This window comes from Neolamprologus multifasciatus, chromosome 12, assembly GCF_963576455.1.
Source record: "Neolamprologus multifasciatus chromosome 12, fNeoMul1.2, whole genome shotgun sequence".
NCBI lineage: Eukaryota > Metazoa > Chordata > Actinopteri > Cichliformes > Cichlidae > Neolamprologus > Neolamprologus multifasciatus.
The window spans coordinates 16,763,991-16,786,396 of record NC_140450.1 but is presented as its reverse complement, the minus strand read 5'-3'; the positions used below and the strand labels follow the sequence as shown (position 1 = coordinate 16,786,396).

The 22,406-nt window shown below is 38.6% G+C and overlaps 1 protein-coding gene across 2 annotated transcripts in view; it reads right to left on the bottom strand.

The window, feature by feature from the left end:
* bmpr1ba (bone morphogenetic protein receptor, type IBa) overlaps positions 1-22,378 on the bottom strand; it is a 71,623-nt gene extending 49,245 nt beyond the window's left edge. The window contains exon 1 of one of the 2 annotated variants that reach the window (XM_085179191.1): positions 20,036-22,378. The gene's annotated coding sequence lies outside the window, so the exon portion shown is untranslated. Of the gene's footprint in view, positions 1-4,237; positions 4,257-20,035 lie in introns of those variants that run through there. The other variant, XM_085179192.1, reaches the window with a different exon arrangement.
* Positions 22,379-22,406: the final 28 nt, after the last annotated feature.

Genomic DNA, 22,406 nt, shown 5'->3' with positions numbered 1-22,406 from the left:
AGACACTTTAAATTTTAGCATTTTGTTTTTTGTAATCCAGACAGCCAAATATGCCAAGGACAGCACCATTTTAAGACATCTAGCGACTGAAGGGTGTGGATGTACAGAATCTCACCTGTAAAGATGGAAAATTAAGCTCAAATAAAAATCCCTTATATAAACATAACACATGGGTGTTTCTATTTCTTCATCTCTAAGGAAAACACAGCCTCAAAAAACGGTAACTTAAACTGGATTCATTTCACACGGCGTCCATTTTTATTACCCCCCTATAAACCATTCCAGCCTTATGGTTACAGACAGAAACAGGGTGTGCACGTGTGTGTGTGCAGAGAGAGACAGTATACTATAGCTTACTCTGTCTGTGGCCTTTTCTACATACGGTATCCCCCACAGTCAGAACAACCACTTGACAAAGAGGTCACTTCACGTTAGGTGTTAAAAAGGCCAGACTGCTCATAAATCAAAGCTTCTACAAACTTAAATGCATTTCTCAAGCAAGCAGTGGAAAAAGTTTGAAATTCACACCAATGAAGGTTAATGACAAAGATGCAGATATTTGCTGTGGGTCAAAAATATTAAGAATGAAGATAAAGTCTACCTTTAAGCTTTCTAGCCTTGTCATGGCTTAAGCCTTATCCAGATTAAAATAAAATGTATTTTCAAATATACCTTTAAAGATGCCACACCAAATTTCTTATAATAATAACAATAACAATAACAATTATAATTATAATTATAATTATTATTGTGACAAATAAAGCATGTGTTTGTTTGCAGAGCCAAGAGACAGAAGATAACGAATAGGAATGATCACTGCATCGATAAAATATGACTACTTAACCCAAGCCCAGGCTCGACTTCAAGAGACGGAGATTTATGGAGTAAAAATTAATTGGGTAGACTCATATTTTGGCAGCTGTTCTCTCTAAAGACAGACAGCATTTGTTTAAAACAGGCTGAGCTGAGACTGGATATCGGCTTAGGGCAAAACCAAATAAAATGAGAATATCTGTACAAGTTGGACCAAGGACGTCTTTGTTTACACCATATTTTATCAAATAAAATAATTATATCTGTTTCAGCTTGACATGACCTGAACAGTGAAGAAAAATAACTCATAGCATGACATGAGCACTTTCCAACCCGTTCAAAAATGTCAGCATTAATATTACGATGTGAGGATCCAGTGTGCGTTAACCCCAGGGTTAATACCTGAGCTCACCTGCAGCAGCCAACGATTTTACCGAATGAGGAAAATATCTTCAGAGAGTCTCTGATGTGAGGTATGTGAAAAGCAGAAAATGCCACTGTGGGTGTCAGTTTGCAGTTCAGCCTTCAGGTATCAAAAGCAGGCGTGTTTTGGCGAGGGCCAGGCTGTGTGCCAGACGGTTGTTTCTAAAAAGGATCAGTGAGGAGGATTACTGCTCAAATCCCTTCTTTCACTGAGTTCCTACAAACTGTTATTTCACTCTCTGCTTTACAATAGGCAATGAAAACACTGACAGGTAGGGTGACTTGAGAATGGCAGCACCAGAAATGCGCATGAATGCAGACAGATGGCATCTCAGCTGTTTACTTCACTTTTTTCCTAAAATGTTCCGCAAACGTTTTACTGAAAAGCATGTTTTCCCATCCACTTAAAACGTGAGACATAAGGAAAAGATGTGACTGTGTAACTGTGAACGCGATGCATTCGATTGCAGCATATTTATATTGGAACTGATATAAAGCCATAAATAAAATAGGGTGAGGCACATGCCTCATGTTCAGACAAATTCAGCTGACGTGTATACCTCAGGTTTGCATGCCATGATAATCATCACAATAATCAGCATTTCAAAGAACTTTACTCATTAAAAAAGAATAAAGCAGTCGTGTGAAAAACTGAAACGTTGTGTTTTATCATAATGCTACAATCTTCACAGGAGTGGACGTCCCAGCAAATTCACCCCAACATGAGATTATGAAATATTTAGACACATTAACAAAAAACAAAAAAACCCATACAAACTCTTCAGACTTCAATTAGCATGCTAAGCATTAAAGTTCATGTCAGTACAATTATAATAATAATAATAATAATAATAATAATAATAATAATAATATTAATAATAATAATAATAATAATAATAATAATAATGGACTGGATTTATATAACGCTTTTCAAGGCACCCAAAGCGCTTTACAATACCACTATTCATTCACTCTCACATTCACACACTGGTGGAGGCAAGCTACGATCGTAGCCACAGCTGCCCTGGGGCAGACTGACAGAAGCGAGGCTGCCATATTGTGCCATCAGCCCCTCTGGCCAACACCAGTAGGCGGTAGGCGAAGTGCCTTGCCCAAGACACAACGACCAGGACAGAGAGCCCGGGGATCAAACCAGCGACCTTCCACTTACAGATGCGCTTCCCAACCCCCTGAGCCACGGTCGCCCCCAATTATTAATTAGTGTTACAATTAGAAAGACTGAACAAGTGTGGCTTGTTTGATAGGATAGCCAGAAGAAAGCTTCTTCTTCTTCTAAAAAAGAACAACACACTGGCTTAGGGTTGCAAAGTTGATTTTAAACAAACCATTTTGGTGCTGTCTGTTAAGTGGACAAAGGACAGATGACACCAAAGTGGAGATGTCTGACTATACACAGTCCAATGTTTGACAAAAACCCCCAAACCAAAACCAAAACAACACAGTGTATCAGCACAAACACCTCATACCAACTCTCAAGCACGATGGAGGAACAGTGAAGTTTCTTTTGAAGCCACAGGACCTGGGCAACTTGCAGTTATCAGGCTGGTCACAAACTTCTCTAATATTCAATTCAATTCAATTTTATTTATATAGCGCCAAATCACAACAAAAGTCGCCTCAAAAGTCGCCTCAAGGCGCTTCATAGATACAGAGAAAAACCCAACAATCATATGCCCCCCTATGAGCAAGCACTTTGTCATAAAATCTATTCCAATCTGAAACCATTAAACATACCACCCACACTCCAACATCTGCAGAGCTTAACAGTGCAGCCACAGAGAATTTAGTAAAACCTAAAAAGCCATTAAAAGAAAACACATGATCAAATTCATGTGAGTCCATAAATAGTCAAATTTCTGAACAGAAGATTTATTCATACTTTTGGCTAATGTGGCAATCACTCAGCAAGCCTGGCCATTTAACCCTAAAGTCACACATTACTGCTGAGAGGCACTTCTGTTGGCTGGTTTCTTTCTCTCTCATATACAGACATTTACATTTTGCTCTGTATTTTCTGTAACCTAGCTAGTATGGAAACTATCAATTCATTTATTAGCCATAAAGGCATTAAAAAGCGACGCTTGGGAACGAGACAGAACTTACAAATGCCAATTTTTTTCAAGTAATTTTCAAACTAGACTCAGTGGAAAGTCGGAGATTTAGTGAGTAGGCGATCAAAGTGATACTATGGAGGACAGACTATTTTACCCAGCTAGAAAACAGATCTTGCACACAGACAGATTTGCATGCCACTTTAAAATCGCTCTGTATCAATGCACATAACTCTTTAAATCCAAAGAGTTATGTGAAGTGCAACACAATGTCAAGGATGTTCATATTTTTTGTTTCTTCTTTTTTTTTTTTTTAAATTCTTTGATGAAAAGCATTCCCAAGATCCGTTTATGAGACAATAGCAATATCAGCGCCAAACATGGAGCTTTAATTCTCTTGGGCAAGCCAACTCCAATAAAATCCAGGCAGCCATATTTTGCAACTCGACCTCAGCTGAACTATCCACCCTTCAAACAAACATTTTAAAATGTACCGTTTCCATATCTCTATAACATGTTATTACTGAAAATATTTATACTTCTTTTGGCAGATGACAGTCTGACATTGACTGACAGGATTTACCTTTATTCTTCAATAAAGTGTAGACCACCTTGCTTGCAACACACGCCAGAAACTGTAGCGTGTGTTTGTATAAGTTTGACTGACACATTCACTATGGCAACTGACGTGATTTGTTTCCCCAGAAAACACCCCCAGAGGTGCGAAGTACAGTATAGAGCCGTGAACAGGTTAGACCTGTGTGTCTGCAGATGCATGCGTATGTGTGAGAAGGTCACTGCAAATTGAATTTTAGGAGGTGTCTGAGATACAGAACAGCAGTTTGAAGGATATGACTCATTACTGCCTCTATAGACCCCTCAGTGTTTAGCCGCAACTTGGAGAAGCAAGGGAAAAAAAATCTACTTACCAGCCAGGTTACCAAATCTTTCCCACCTGTTAGCTCTGAAAACATTTTTTTTTTAAAATTCATTTCAACATTGTGAGGCAAAAAGATGTCGTATGCAAAGGCAACTTTAAAAATAAAATGCATCAAATTCACTGTCTATTATGATTAAGTGCATTTTTTTCAGTACATAACGTGAACAGCTGAGTCTATTTGGATAATTAAATTGTCCCATTTATAGTTTTACAACCAGATTCTTGACTTTTTCCAGGACAGATGGTTTAAATGTCAGATGGATTGTGTGCCATAGAATAACAAGTCTCTCTGTGGAAGTCTTTAAAACAATTAGGAACATTATTCCGAATCCATACCAAATCCCATGAGGGAGACATCTGTGTGATCACAAATGATTTTTGCAGCAGAACATAGAGCCAGAGTGAAAACAACTGTCTTCAGCAAGAAGAACAGCGCAACAACAGACTGTATAACACTGATCAATCTCATCAAGTGAGAATGAGTAACTTTTGTGATCTCATCTCTGATCTACTGTAGGCTGGATATATGATTACCTACATGGAAATCTTTTTTAGAAATAAAACCCAAAGCTTTGAAATATTTACAACAGCAAGCAGGTTAAAGTTGAAAAAAAAAAACCAGAGGCTGATATTCAGTATTGTCAGAAAAATCCTGATGTTTACAGATGTTTGCCTTTGAAAGTTAACTCACTGTTTAAAATCAACTTTGAGCATTTAGAGGTTTTTTAGCTCTTGTACTCACACCCTGCTATTCTAACGTCATCTGACAAAGGAAAAAGATGAGAAATTATTTTCCAGTATCACAGAATGTTTTTCAGAGCTTTTATCCATTTCTCTCTTTTTCCATGCGTTCTTCCATGGAAACCCTGTTTTTATTTGAAGCTGGTGCCTTGCTAAAAGAGCTGTGATGTGGGGCTTTTACTTGCAAAACAATGACTGAAAGATCCAAACTGTTAAAAATTCAGCAACAGCATCATCCTGCTGGTAAATCTTATCAGACGTCGCTTCTCTTTTTGTCTTCTCTATGCCTCTTTAAACACAACAAAAACAACAACCGCAGTGATATACAACACCACAGTGCACCCACTGCAAAATAAATACATTCACTGCTGACTTCAGTGGATAAAGTTCAAGATGCCTATAGTGACTCTAGGCTATGTCGACTGGGTCAATTGATTTTAAAAGAATATTAAGCTCTAGAACCAAGTATTCTTAAGATTAGTTTAAAGAAAATGCACTGCTTTACTCCTGCTACCAATGTTTTGGCTTATTTCCACATAATATGAAATAACTTGCTATTCAATATCTCTGTTTGGATATCTTACTGTAAATATACAAAAATCTTATGTGTGTCCCCAAACAGATTTTGAGCCACCACACAGGGCATCTTCAGCCCCTGGAGGTTCTTATCTATATCAAAAAATATAATGATGTCATCATTTAACCTAGCAACCACCAACCAATGGACTATAGTGACCCACTTGTAACATTTATGCAGCTATAACACCCTATGAAAACATTGCATCTTTTTTTATTTTATTTCACAGCATTAATGTCTAATTTACATGTCCACATCTCATATATGATGTCATCACGTTCCCTACCAACATCCTTACAATTAAATAAAATTGAATTTAATTCATTTTGTTTTATTCAGATAGTGCCAAATGACAACAACAGTCGACCCAACGATTATAATAAAATGATATTGATAAAGACTGTAACATGGGCATGTAGTACTTTATCCAATATGAGATCCATTCCCGTAAAGCCATCGTGCTAGAATGTGAAAATGGTCAGACACACGGTGACAGTATCTAATGCTTAACTTTGCTGTTTTGAAAACACTATCATTGCTATGATGTTTTTGCTGAACCTTCTACACATGTTTACAAGTATACAACAATGTGTTATGGGCAGGGTTATGTACTAAGAAAAAACAGACACACAAGAAAACAGAAAAACAACACTGAGAGGTAAGGAGAGGGGCACAGTAAGCAGAAACACGCAAAACTAATTCATAAGGGATGAAAACCAATCTTGCAGGAGAGCCACTTTACCTTGAGAAGGCCTTGTGGCAACAAAGAGCACCCACAGCCTCCAGATTATCCTTAATTTCCTGCAGCAGAAGGCCTGGCTATGGCAAGTTTTCATTGCTTAATTACATACATTTGCACAGGGTCAGAGAAAGGTTTGGAATGAGTTCCTGGGACCTGCATGGCACAGCAGCATCCCTGCCAAAAGGGATATGAAAAAGCCCAACAGAAATCTCTGTGAAAAACAATACAGTGCTGGTGATTTTCATACTGTACAAGTAAGATATGTAAAGTCATGTGTTAGCCTGATATATATTGACCACTTTGCATGTTTATATAGATTGTTATAGTGATGGAAGGTTTCTAAGAGAGAAAAATACAGACCAGCATAATGCAAAGCAGAGAAAATGATCCCAAATCTAGTCTACAAACTTCTTGGAAGTGCAACAAAGATTGTGGACATTTCTGAGTAACATGCTACTACGTAGGCATTTTAATTATTTAAGTCAGTCATTCAAAGCATTCATTGTTTTACCAGCTGTGTGTTACAGTTTCTATTTAGATTTTATTTGACATCCATCACCTGCCTCTGTTAAGTTTACATTCACCCAAAGGAACCTCTCACATTTGTATGTGCCAGTCTGAGCTTATTAAACCTTAAAACAGAAGTTTGGTCAAACTGATTGTTTTACTTTACATGTGTGCATTCCTTATTTCTAAACCATTTTTGTTCAGATGTCAAACAACATATGTAGCCAAGTCAAGTTCCTGGCACCGAAGCGTTTCTTATAGAACTAAATATCACTGACAAAATAAACACTACACGAGTCAAGTATGAACAGGTGTCGCTCAAGTAAACTACTTTATAAATGGCATATTGTACACAATAATGTAAAGTATCACTAGCATCTCGAGATTTTTTCAGTTCTAGTACTGACAGTGAAAGCAACTTCCTTAACACTGTTTTACGTTACAGAAAAACACACAAAGCAGGAAGAGCAGGTCTTTAAATCCACCCTTTACAAGCACATTAACAAAGTAATACTCTTTTTTTAAATTACACTGGCAGAAGAGAGAATGATTCCTAATGTGTTGCATCAGCTAGAAAGGAGACTGTCTAATGTCTCTGTAATGTCTGAGTAAGAAACCATTCTAGCTGGCTGTCATGAGTCCGCTTACTTCTACATTTCTAAATCACAGGCCATGTTTGAGGTTGAGGAACGATTGGCAAACGTTTGCCTGAAAAGTTCGCACGCCAGTTTCTAAAGGTCATCCTTTCCCTCTCAAAATGATCTTAAGTTTCAGATTTCCTGCCCGTCATATCCTATTACAGTTTAATAACTGCAGGGAGCAGCCTCTGAGTTTCAGTATGAGTGACAACACTGTCATGATTTTTTTTTGTCAATTGTTTGTTAACGAATTAAACTCAAATAATAATCCAACACAAATATTTAAAATTTCCCCTTCAAAAGAAAAAAACAACAACACTAATTTGTCATATGAAATTGCCCACTAATTCATACATATCATATTACCTGTGTTCCACATCAGACCTTCTTAGACAACAAAGGACAGTTATATCAGGTGGATTTTGCTGCCCTACCGCCACCTCGCATCCAGGTGGCCGCAGACCTCGTAAATGGCTCCAGACGCATGGACTCGGTCCACCATCTGAAAATGATTAGGACTCAGTATTCAGCGAGGCTGAATACTGCTACAGCCTGCGGACTCAATTGCTGCAACACATTTTCATATGCAAAGAAACCAAACATGCCACCCAAAAGTTCCTCCATCCTTGCCGGGGATGTAAATCAGGAGCAAGCAACAGCATTCAGTGACGTTTCCGAGCAAGGACAGGGGCTTGCACTGTGACCATTAGACAAGTAGCCTAGAAAATGTAATGTTTTGGTTTGGCTCTGAAACTGCAAATCCAATGCCACAGTCTTTTTTATTTATCATTAGGTTAGTAAGTTCTGTGTTATAAAGTAGAAAGTTACAGTTAGTTAGTAAAGTTTACTGACTTTTGATATTTGTGTTATACATAGTTAAGTTACAGCAATGTGTGTGTGCACAGTATGAAGTTAAAACATATATTGTATGCATATACTACGTTATTGTCCATTACCTTAAGAATTTTCTTGCTTTGCCATTTGTCTTCATCTTTATTTGTCTTTTTTCCTCTCTCACTCGCACAGTCTCTTTCCTCCATCCCTCTCCTCCACCCTGACATCTGATAGTGATTACAGCACAGCCTAAAAACACAACGCTCTTAACTCTCCATTATTGAGCGACTTTGTATCACTGACATAATTTGTTCATCTGCATGTACAATTAACTGACACATGCACAGGCCCCTTTAGGTTTATCCCCTACAAAAAGATGCTCAGGCACATGAACATGGTAACACACACATGAACATGGTAACACACACATGAACATGGTAACACACACATGAACATGGTAACACACACACACACGCACACACACACACACACACACACACACACACACACACACACACACACACACACACACACCTTAATCATGCAATTGCATGCACTCTCTAACTCCTTCCACCCTTATAAACCCGTTTCAAGCACGACCCTCATCCTGTCCCACCCCATGTCCCCACCCCCCTCCATCCCTCTATTGCCAGTCCCCTGGAACAGAACAGTCACGGCTGTGTGCACTGTTGATTAGCTAGAACCTGAACCCGGGGGAAACACTGGAAAGCTCAGTGTGCTTTATTGTGTTTCTCTTTTGGACAAAGGCAGTCTCTGACAACTTGGCTTTCCCCCGTCCTATTACCTTATCTTTTACTAATGTAACCCTAACATTAAGGCAACTTTCATTCCTACTAAGAGTCCTTTTTCTTTAATACAGTGTGGCCAAGATTTAGTGGAGAAAGGTAGAGATGAACAGAGCTGAGCTTCCAAGATTTGAGCCCTGGTGGAACAAGTGTGGATGTGTACAGCGGTCTCGGGTTGTAATTTTGGAGTGTTATGTGGTGACTTTTGGGCACGCAGGCAAGGGTGTGTGCATGAGGTTATTTGTTATGGCTAATTCTTTAATCCCACAACATGTGCCTGAAACCTGCAACAGATGCCTCTAAGGCGAAACTTGCAAGCGCACACAAGCATACACACACACTTGCCGCACACACCCCCACACATGCACACAGAAGAAAACACATTGCATTGCTATCATTACTAGAAGCCCTGTGCAGAATGTCTGCTGCGGCCAGTTTTGCAGAACCAGGAGATCTGCAGGAGCAAGGTTTAGAGAACAGGACGCCCTCCTAGCCAGTAAGCTTTCAAAAAAAAGAAAAAAAAAGTAAAGAAGTCTTCTCTACAGGACTTACAGGAACCACACAAACTTGCTTATGTCTGTCTGCCTCCTGATTTCTGTCACACTTCTGTCTGCTGCTTATTAAACTAAGTTTGTTGGCAGCAATACAGTGACTCCCAAAGCTATAATAGATACCAGTCATCTAGAAGAACCCAGATGAACTGTGACTTTGTTTTTGTGAAATCTAGGATCTTTTAAAATTGTATAAAATAAGTTATGTAAGAACTGCTGGAACTTAATCATTTACAGTACTGTTGAATTTTGTAAAATTAGGTCATACAGTGGTTTAAAAGCTCTGAAGCATAAAGCTCATGGTGAAACAAGTGCTTGTTTTTGTTATTGTTGTAGAATACCATTTATCATTGTAATAAAACAGGTTAATTTTATATATATGATGTCCATCACCTACCTCTGCACAGGACATTTTAAGCCTCAACTGAATGTCATGCCACTACCAGGTCTTATGTCACCCATTACTAGAAACAGCAGAAAGAAGCAGCAGAAAGCTGGCTGAGAACAAGTACGAGCAGTGTGCCTTAAACGATATTGTATCACAGCTAGGTAGGACTGCAGGGTATGCAGCCCCCCCCCCCCCCCCCTCTCTACAGGAAGCTCAATGGACATGGTTCAGGGGTTATGGCTTGTAAAAACACTGCTCCCAGCGTATTACTTTGAATATAAAATCAGTGAGCATGTGAAACAGATTAGTGCACATGCATGCACCCTGTTTGGTTGATCTAAAGATGTCAATGTATGCCTTTGTTTGAAAGAGAATCTACTATATGTGAGCAGAAAGAGCATCCTAAGAAAGACCAAGAATGTTTTTTCTCTCTCTCTCACCAGAGTATTCAGAGGATGATACTGTGCAGAAATAAAAAGGCAACAATATCAGAAAAAGAAATTCATGGGCACATGATGACTGATGCTTCCTGCACAAGGTCCTAATGCTATGCAGTCATCCTAATGCTGTGTAGTCATCTGCTTGATAGTTTGGTCTGTGACCTATAGAGGCCTGTTACAGACATCTGGTCTCTCTTGGACTCTCTTAGACTCTCTTACTCCAAATTTCCTCAGCATCTTGGAGCTTGCTGCCTCTTAATCTGGCAGAGCTGGTTCAGTGTTGGCCATCTGGTCAGTTCTGTTTTTATATCACCTTATTAAATCTACAAACAACAGCAACCCAGCTACAGTGCTATCTGCTATATTAAGATCTTTACGTTTTCCTCATATTTTTCATCCACTCACTTCCTGTTACTGACCTCTCACTAAACTCCCTGTAAGCCTCTAAAGACACCAAACAAAAGACTAGATAACAGAGTAAATATCTCGTTCATATTCAGCTCACCAGCAGATGTCAGTGAGCAACAGATTTCCCAGTGGCTGCTGTTATCAATGCGTTGATTCAATAAGCATTACGCTGTTACACAGAACACAACACAAAGACTCCCATAGGCCTGCTTCATATTGTAATTGCCTTTTGAGGTGGATATGAATAAATCCACCGGACATGCAAGTGAAGAAACAGACCCCCATGAGATTTGATTTCACATGCATCAGATTCAATATCTCAGAAGTTTAATTCAATTCGGCATCAATCAGATTTAATTTCTCTGGAATAATGACTTTGGAAAACATATTGATGAGCCTATCATGAATTTATGTCTCATGGGGAGGCAGTGTCTGCACAGACAACATGGATGCAATTTCAGTCAGGAGGGTATCGATGATGCCACACAAAACAGTTCAGTGTGCAGCAGCACATTTTGCACTTATCTGTTGAGGCCAAAAATAGAGAAAGATAGCGGAAAAGACAGAAGAAGACATGGTGAAAAGAGAATAATAACAACCAGTGACTTCTGAGTTTGATTATACACATTATTGCCACTCCTTTGCCAAAGGCACATCTGCACGAATCAAAGAAAACCATTTATCATTCCAGACCTAAATGCATTTTTGTGGAGGACTGGACAACACAGTGAAGACTAAGTGGGTTAAACGGGGGGAGAAAACAAAGAGAGACAAAGAGACAACTGCATACGGCCTTTTGCCTCAGTCACTTTCAGCTGTAACTCCCCGTCTGTCAGTCTCTGCGAAACTAAAGTAACGTGAGATTCAAATCCTTCAGATTCTGTTCAGTTTGTTATGTCTGAACATGTGGAAATAAACACAGTACGCAGAACTTCTCATGTGTTTTACATATCCCGCCTGGAAAATAGGAAGTCAAAGTTTTTCCATCACTCGGCCTGACCTTTAACCTCTCTGGCATTTCTTAAAAAATTAACAGCACAGCCACAGCTTGAAGTAATTTTTCTCACTGAAAATATCTGAAACAACAACAACAACCACAAACTGACGCTTGGTGCCACTGTCGATAAATTAACCCATTGTCACTCAAACTCCAAGAGAAATCGATATTCAGGACCAGGTTTGGGTCTTAATAACGGCTTCAGGAAATCTCAATAAAAGCATCTCCTAAAACTTAACAAAGATACTTGCTATTAGGCAAATATTTCTTCCACTGCGGATGGAATGGCACCTCAAAGGAGGTACCATGGAAATTGAGGTCTTAGGTTTTTGGGGCAGGAGGGATGAAATTGTCCCAAAGTGAATCCAGATGTTTATCATTCTATCCTCAGACCTCTTTACCCCCTCTCAGTTCCCCACTCATCACTCCATCATTTCTCTCTTGTTTTTTTTCCCTTCGAGTGAACTACAGGTCTAGTGATTACTTTGGTTAGAGCAGAGCCAAACCAAACACAAGAAGACAGTTGTGGTCTACAAAATAGAGAACAGCTTGAAAGTTCAAAGCAAAAAACTATATGATTTAAAGCATCCTCGGGGCTCAACCTGTTTATGTTTGGGATTGGGGCTTTTTTGCAAGAACAATATACTATTCTCACTTAGCAATTAAAAGAGGTCCTTGTACTTTTTCAGACAAGACTAGAAGTCACCAAACGTCATGTCTGTAAAGATTGCACATGCCAAAAAACTGAGAAAAGAAACTAGCGGAGTCGCTGAGCTGTAGGACCTGCAGTGAAAGAAAATACCCAAATAATGAGATCAGAAGCTGGCTGGTAGTATGTTTTATCATACTCCCTGTGGGAAACAGGCCTAATAAATCATAATTTAAACATTTTCATACCGTCACTCTATGTGGCTGTGTTATATTGTCCACCGGCTTTATTTTAGCCACAAAGTCCATTGCACAGTGAATTGCTGATCTCGCCTTTGGGTCATGGAAATATCTCTTTAGTAAGCCCAAGGCTGGGGTATTATAGGTATTCCTTTTAAAAAGACTATGCCAGGTCATCACATTAATCAAGGTAAAGAAAAAGGGCAACACCGGAGGAGGAGTGGCTGAATTCTGCGGCCTGTGTGAATTACAGAGCACAGGGGCAGAATGACTCCATCATGAGATCAGGAGAGGTTATTTTTTTAAAAGGTCCACCCTGAGGGGCAGCAGAGTGGTAATGAAGATAATGATACTGTGCAGCTGAATGACCTTTTTGTTAAAACGATATCTCTGACATTTACACAAATTCACCCTATATTATATACAGTAGTCGAACACCCAATCTAACTACATTCTTCTAACACCTACTCATTCTCTTCTACCTGGAAAACATGAAAATTCTTTGTTCGGGGTTGTCCATGACAACTGCACGCCCACATGATTTACATGTCGACATTTCAGTCTTCATAGAGCCCAACACAGGAGCTCAAACTTATCAGGTCATTGTCCCACTCTGTCCCAAACTTACACGTGCTTACAATGCATTCTTTTTGATACCTGTCTTTCACTCACTTGTACTCACACACATGCACGCACACACTCGAGAATAGAGTTTGATGCCTGCTGGTTGATCAGTGTCTACCTCATCTGTAATGCAATCATCTACATTTAACTCAGCGGGGAAATTTCCTGTCAGATCATATCTTGTTATCTGCAGTTCAAGACGAGCACTGACGAGGGAGGCATTCAGATGCAACATCTAGTCACTTCAGCTGAGAACAAATTTGAGCTTGCAATGGCTGCCTGGCAATTTCGGAGATGTGTGTTTTGTTTTGGGGGATTTTTTACCTGTAAAATAATAACTTCCTTCTCACTTGTCCTGCCAAAATTTTTTATGACAGATTGAGATTGCGGCGCTTCACTGTATGTATTCTGTGGCAATTAGAAATGTAATAGAACAGTTTGGAAATAATAACATGTAATAGCATTGTCCAGTTCTTGAAACAAAACAAATCTATACACCTTTCTTTATTACTACTTTCCTTTATAACTTTATTTGCCTCCTGTGGATGACACACAACTTCACACAGCACTTTCACAAAGCTCTCACAACCTCTCCCCTCATTAGCAGCTGAATGCATGAACAGAAGTTGACATTCACACCTTTGAACAACACTTAAGGAGGAATTTCAAGACGTCAATAAAGATCCGGTTTCAACAACACTTAAGTATTAAACACACATCATAAATGTTAAACTGGCCAGCACGACGCTTGTTATCATCAAGGTGGCAGCTATGGCTAATAATAAAACAACGTTAATGCTGGAGTTAGACTCTCTTAAGGTTCCAGACAGAAGCAGAGAAAAGTTTAGCTTCAATCGTCAGAAACGGTCGCAGCCTGCCTTACTTACAGCCACAAAATATGGTGCTTAGTCACCAGAAGCACAGCAAGACCTAAGATAAACCTTTAGCACGGCCTAAGAGAGTTTTAAAATATATTTAAAAAATAAACTTTCAAGTTTTATTATTACTAGTTCTGGATTTTTGCACCACATCAGACAGTTTGGATAGAACCTTGGCATCCTTGCCAAAAGCACTATCTTAGTAAAATAGTAAATTTACCTGACAAGTGAAGACCAAAAAATTATATAGATTATTTACACGGGATTCACAGTGTGCAGTCGCATGATCAAATTTTGCAAGGCACGCCATGCATAAGACTTCTTAATGTGGGAAAGCTTTTTAGCAATTTTAATATCCTTGAAAGGAAATAAAGAAAATAAAAAACACACTCTTTTAAAACATTATTCAACTTTGTCAAATGTTTTGTGACATCAATAAACATCTTACAATAAGCTCCTTCTGGTGTGTTGCTAAATTATGCCTGCACTCAGTATGGAACACAGATGTTAAAGGAAAACTGATGAGGTTGTCTAAGTAAGCAGTCTTTGGTTAGATAACAGAATTAAAAAATAATAATAATTTACATACACAGTGCACTGAGGCCTGCTGACATTCAGTGTTAGTTTGGCTTGTGATGCCCTGAAAAAAAAAAGACGAAAAGTGTGATGTGTGTGTGTGGGTGTGGGTGTGTGTGTGTGGGGGGGGGGGGGGGGGGGGGGGGGGTTGGGTCACTGCATACTTCTGTGAATATATCAAAGAAGCACAGGCAATAGATCACAGCCCTCATCTTTAAGTCAAGCATCAAATGTTTTAACTCATCCCAGCTTCAGGGAACAACAGAGAAAAACCTGATGGAATCCATGTGTATGAAGCCAAAGGCACACACACACACACACACACACACGCACACAGTCTTACTTTCTAAATCAAATTTTAAGTTTAATAGTTTAAGTTTAATATCTGACTTAAGGAGGAAGAAAAACCCTTTAAGAGCAAAAAAAACATGTTAGATATATCCATATAAAGCATTTTAGAGTTCTGTGCAAATGTCTTGATCCACTTATCATTTCTTTATATTTTTGCTTCCAGGAAGCCAGGCTGCCTTTAAAGTGGCCTTGGGCAATAGTTCTCCAGGCTTTCTGAAGGTCTTTTAGTGGGAACTGGCTACTGTTTCTCTTAGTTTCAGTCTGCTCACTGTATCCAACTATTTTCAGAGGAATACATTTTTGTTTGTTTGTTAAACCACTAAACACTGAGCTATGAATCAGTCATTCATAAAAAAGGCACCCAACTCAAAGGAATGAGCCAGTGTTGTCTCTACACATACTGTAATGGACAACTTGCCAAAGAACCAATTTTAAGTTGCATCATCAGGGATTTTAATACTCATAAAAAATGGTCTCAGTGGAAGGTTGGCATTTAATAAGCTATTTTTAAGAAAAGGAAACAGTCCGAGTTGTAATAGATTACATAAGAACTCGACTGAAAATTTGTGCAAACAGGTCTTATGGGGTGATTATACAATTTGGACATTTTTGATTCATTATCAGTATGTGAGGAGAAGGTCCGGAGACAGGTACAACAGAGTGTTTACAGCCATGTGTAAAAGTCAGTGGACACTCTGTCATGGGTTGTGGCTGCATTTCAGACAATGGTGTTTTGGATCTTCTCAAAATTGATGAAATTATGGATGCAGAAAAGTACATCTGAACTTTAATCCACAACGCAATATCATCAGAAAAGCATTTGATTGGCAATGACTTTATTTATCAGCCTCACAAACATACAATGCAGTAAAACATACGTGGATAGAAACACACTTAATGGACACTAGTCATGGATTGGCCGTGTGGGATCATCTTGATATAGAACAGAAAAAAGGCAGCTAACATCTAAAGAAGAGCTTTGAATGTCCTTCGAGAAGCCTGGAGAACTATTCCTGAAGCGTACTTAAAGAAACAAGCAAAAATCCGACTCACTGGTGGTTTCTGTCAGGCCTTGCTTGCCCTGCTCATTTATTAAAACACAGACATGTATGTTAATCTATGATGTTATTGTTTTTGTCTTCGTTATAACACTTTTTAGATGGCAAAAGCAGCTGTTCTTAAACATTGAACACTAACAAATTGACTTCTTCTTCTTTGCTAGCTAAACATTCATTGTATTTCATTAGTTTTTTCCCCCCTGTGACTGACAGTTTTCATAAATGAGTGTCTGACCTTATAAGATATTTAACTACACTACCAGCCTAACTATTACTATGTGCTACTGTTTGTGTCATATATAAAGAGTAAAATGGGTTCTAATCCTAATTTTAAATTCAAATGCTGTTAGATGCACCATTCCCACAGATAAAGCAAACCCTGAGCAGATTAAACATGTTGTTCCACAACTGGCCAGGCGAGACGAGACATCTGTAAGTAAAACTATCACACAAACAACATAATGCTCTACAGCTGAGAAAAAACACACTAAGAACAACAATTACAATTTACATTACAGACAAGCTGGTATTGTTATTGTTATATTTCTTGCAATTTTTCAAAACATTTACAAAATAGAGTTGTATAACCACGTAATTATTCTTGGTGATTTTTTTTGTAAAAGACAAATGCTTTTTAGTTTTTTTTTAAGAGTTGTTGGAGGGTAGCTGTTAAGGTGAAAATCAAATCTGTAATATAATCTAACATAATTAAGGTTAAGCAGTAGATGTTTCCAGTGTTTGCCGCTCCAACCTTTTAGAACAGAGCCTCAGATCTGAGGCTATTTAAGGCAGGCTGGGCACAGTTCATCATCTCAACACTAGAACCAAAGAGGACTCTGAAAAAAATCCAAAATTTAGAAATTTTCAGAATTTGAGTGGAGATAAATGCTCAAATGTTTCTATAAATCACACTGACACTGTAATTAAAGAGCGTAAGGTCTTTTGGGGGAAAAAAAAGGCCCCAGGCTAAGTTCTCTTATCTGTTTTTAAGTCTTATCAACTCCATCAAGTTGAGGAAATGAAATGTTAGAAAAACTAAACACTGCACTATGGTTCACTTAAATGATTGTTTACGCTCTGATTAACCCTACTGTCATATGCATTCTTATTTAATGCATTGTAGGTAATCTGATTCTTGTGATTAGGGATTTGATATTGTTTTAAATCAAGACTGTCGTTAGCATAATAAAAGGAGAAAGATAAAAGCAGTGAGGTCTGGCAAGCAGCCACGGCAGAATGGAATGAAGAAAAATATCAAGGACATGGCACATTTCTGTAAATCTGACCTCGTGCCATTTACCCATTTGCTCTCACTGAACACTTGAACAAATCAATTTTATGAGCTCCCACTATTGCATCATGGTTTTATCATTCCTTTCAATAACCCCCTATTTCATCTGGTTTAGCTTCATTTTTTGATGCCTACGCATAAAAACTACAAAGCCGTACTTCTAGTTTTACTTTGCCTGCTCGGTTATGGACATAACGTCATCAAGAATCTTTAACACGAATGTTCGCTGAGTTTCGCAGCACCTCGTCCTTCCTACGTGTTGCACTTATCTTTTTTCTAGGCAAGCGCAAATTCAGTTTGTTTTAGGCAGATTTCTTAGAATGTAGATTAACCTCAAGCAATGTGATCTAAATTTCCAGCAGTAAGCACATCTCACATCACGAGGTGTCTAAAACTGTTAAGTGTCTGATATTTCTCTCTCTGATGCACACACACACACATACACAAGGACAGAAAATTAAGGAAGCGTTCTGTTTACAGCTGCTGTGTAAAACTCAATTACACAGCCAATTGAGAATGTGGCTGTTTCTCAGATTTACTTGATGTGTTCCTGACCTAAATAAGATTGCTGTTCCAACTGAAGCCTCAACAACTGCAAACACTTACTAGTTTGACAGACAGGGAGAACAGTACCCTCACACTGACGCACAGAGGCGCACACACATACACATACACACACGCACACACACACACACACACACACACACACATCTGGACCTCTGTTTCTCTCATTTATACTTGCTGAGTGCTTTCCTGCGCGGTTTCCCTGTGTTACCGGTCCCGGACCCCTCAGATGAGGTGAGGTAAGATTTGGAGTCACAGGATTATGCCATCTGGACAGACATTCACACAGGCTTGCTCATGTGAACACATGCACACATACAGATATAGCCTACTCTTGTCATAAGCTACACTGACAAACACCTGGACCTGGTTACTGGTCTCAAAGAGAGAGCTGAATACTATGTGCATGCCTATGTGTGTATAAATGGGGTGTATGGGGAATACTGGGGCAGTGCTGGAGGCTGTGTTGAGGTTCATTTGATTTTTTTCCCCCTGCTTTTTGAGCCCTTGAATAAGGGGGCCCACTCAGGCAAGTCTCGAAAATTCAAGTTGGGTCACTGCTACTACAAGTTGTAAGCCAATTCTATTAAAATATTCAATCGTCAGCTGTCATTATAATATATATATGCTTTTCTTCACACAACTGAAATTTTCCCTCTTATTGAGAAACTAATAACTTCTTTTTAATTAATAATATAAAAAAAAAAAATCAGACCACTGTACCACGACTAGGGCTTTTCAGCCATGTTAGCATGTGTTTGCTCACTGGTGTGAGACCAGATCAAGCCACCATTCTGCCCAGCGCAGGGCATCCAGAAATTTCTTCAGGTTTTGTTTGAGGTTAAATTGAATTGTTTGCAGCCGACCATCATGCATAGCTATGTGAGCCATCCACTAAACAGTCTTTTACTTGTCCCTTTGCATCTGGGATCTACAGTCAAGGGACGTAGAGCTGAGCTGATTTTATGGAGAGCACAAAACCAACTGAGCAAAAGGATTAGACAGGTCCATCTCACTAGCGCTGCACAATCAGATCAAACAGATTCTGGTGGAACTTAAAACACTCGGTTCTTCCCCTATTCTAGAAGAAGTTCCTAAATTTGTGGACAAGGCACAGCTGGCACAACACATTAAAGGAAAAGACAGACAGCTTCCTAAGTTCCATACATTGCAAAAGGGACTTGCACCAAGCCTCTTACTAGATGTATCATTCTAGGGTGGGACCTGAAGATAGTTCCTCTCTTTAGAGTCATGAGTACAGATGGGACTGGAGAATGGCCTACTCCTTTCACTTGCCACAGCTAAAAGTCTTTGGTCTTGTCCTAGTATCTTTTGGTGAAATTAGCCAACAGTAAATCCTGGTACAGGGCTGTACATGAACTCATAGAACTAGAGTTACGTTAAGTAACTACTATTTGCACACTGTACAAATGAATATTAAAGTACAGAACAAGAAAAAGAGCAATAAGGTGTAAATCTAGAATCCATCATGCATTCCTCTGATAACAGCACATATTATTGATTGTTAAGAAAAAAGAAGTTGCGAGCTTGGCTGACCGCTGCTGAGTGTTATTTAACATGTATCCTAATTTTCTTTTCACTTTTGGAAAATATAGACCAAGCAACGCCACCGAAATCCCAATCACGTAAAGTGTAACGTAAACACCGCTAACAGAGACATGGGTAAACCATTAAAGCTCCTCCTAGCGCTTAAACTTCTCTCTCTTCCATCACATTGTGGCTCAGGAACAGCTACGCAGTGAGATAAGCCTCAAACGCTCCACAAAAATAAGTCGATATGACGTGAACCTGACTGTAAACACCCCGAAAGAAACGACAAAAAACGCTCTGTCAAACTTCCCAAGGTGAATACAAACAATCGCGACTGAAAAAGATCTCCGACTCGCGTCTGCTTCGAGTTTACTCACCTTAGGATGCTTTCTGGCTTTCTTTTTGTCGACTGAAAGGAAAAGTTGCAGCCCACGATACTCAGGGTAGAGACGCGAGTCACTCTGTTTCCAAGTGTAGCTTTTCTTTCTCTCGCGCTTTTCCCTCGCTCTCTTTACACTTAAACACACACACACTGGTCTCACACACGACTGTGTTTCTGCAAAGGTCCCTCAGCTGCAGGAGGGTGATTAATGGCACAAGAGAAGGAGTGCATTAGCAGGAGAAAGGTGAGTGAAGACTCGCACTGAATGGGTTCCTTAAAACCACTCCAAAGGGCTAGTTGTTTAAGGAACACCTAAACACAAATGAACTCCAGTGTAATTAAAAAGAAAAACACATCCAGGCTTTGTCGCACAAAACAGTGTTTTTGTTGTTTTGCTTTCCGAGATGTGAAATTCATAGATTTTCCCTTATGAACGTTTTAAATTTGATGGACTTTAAAATGAGTCTTATGTGAAAAGACTATCAAATAGGCCTATATGCTAAGGATTATACATCATGCTACAATAACAAGTAAACATTAGCTCAGCAATGCTGAATCAAATAAGTAAGCTATGAGCTAACTCCTTAAACTATGTTACCATGTGACATCAACTAGACTGGCTAATTTTTCTGCCTGACTCATGCCCCATCAATTGAGACAGCGTGTAAGGGTCAGTGCTGGGTTTGTTAATGTGCCTTGACTCAATAAAAATCCCCGAACAGTTATCTCATTTTCATTGTTTTCTACAATAACAGTAAAATCAGTTTGATTGTGCAGAGATTGGTTTGTATTAAAAAGGCTGGTTGTATAGAGGACATGGGAATAATGTGTGCCCTACATACCACTGTTTACTACCTCCTTTTCACTCAACCGTATCTTTATTTCTCTGTCTGCCCATTTTAACATTTGTCAGCAGTGCAGATGTGTTAAATATCATCTTTTGACAGTGGCTATGACTTCTCTACAATCGTGTTAAAATAGTTTAATTTGGTTAGATAGCATTACACTATAAAAAAAAATAGCAGACATAAAGAAATATTTGTTTTGGGCATTTAAAAGCACATCATTTATTTAAAAAACCAGATCAACTTTAAGAGTTCCGACAACAGTTTTCTACTTGAGAATTTAGAGACTGAACACTTAAATCATGCCCATTAGCCCCTTACAGTAAAAACCAAGATTTATACTTATAAGAAGTGAGTGAAAGAGTGGGTTGTCATTTGTAATAGCATTGGGGAAAAAACTAAATAGGCTGCATGTATCCTGCACCAATAAGTAAGTAAATGTCCTCATGTTAAAGGTGTGTAGACAGTCAAAAAACAAGAAACTACCCTCCATCCATCCAATCCCCGCACCAGTTTCTAAAATAACAACATTCTCTACTTAATGTCATCTCAAACATGTTTTCCTCTTCTAACAATTTTTTTTTTTTTAAAAAGTACTTTCTAAACAGAGCTAAACAATTGAATGAAGCATAAGGAGAAGTGTATGAAACAGATTTTAAAGCAAATATATTTTCTTTCTAAATCATGGCAGAAAATAAATAAAAATGGGAACAGGATTCATGAAACTATGATAAATGTCAAGAAAGATATGTTGGTCCACATAGCAAGGAAGAAACAGGGACTTCTATATACATTCACCAGACACTTAAATATTCACTTTAATTTTTAACTGCTTGTTAATGCAAATGTTTCATCATACATTAAGATGCTAGAAATAGTCAAGGTAACTTGCTGAAGATCAGAATGGGGATGAAAGTTGATTTAAGTGACTTGAGAGCATCTCTGAACTTGCAACATGTCAAACCTTGAAGCAGATGGGCAACATTAAGGCAGTTCTAAAGGCAAAAGGGGTCCAACCCTGTACTAGCAAACTAGCAAGAAGAAACTAATGAAAGCTGGTGAAAGTATCTATGAAAAACATTTGATCGTTTTTGGTGTTCAGGTTTGCTCAAGTGCCTTAATGTCCTAGCCAGTTTCACTCAACAAATAGAAAATGAAATCAAATTTCCTTAAATTACAACATTCAAATAACTGATTAAATCAAAGGCAGCAGCTTTAATTACAACTCAGACATTCACAGATGAACTGTATAAAGTAACTAACACAAGCATATCCTGCAGTATTTTAATGCATATACTGGGAATTATTTTTATAATAGTTGCTTGTGAAACTGTAATGCAAAAAACAAAATAAAACGAAGTGTAACACAGGACGTTCTACAGTTTCATCTTTAAGTCTTTATAGGTTTTAGCCAGGTTAATAAAATTGATTACAACTACACAAACACTAACAAATATCATAACTAACAATAAAAACCTGCCAGCATCCTCAAATACTTAAAATTATCAAACATTTCTGGTG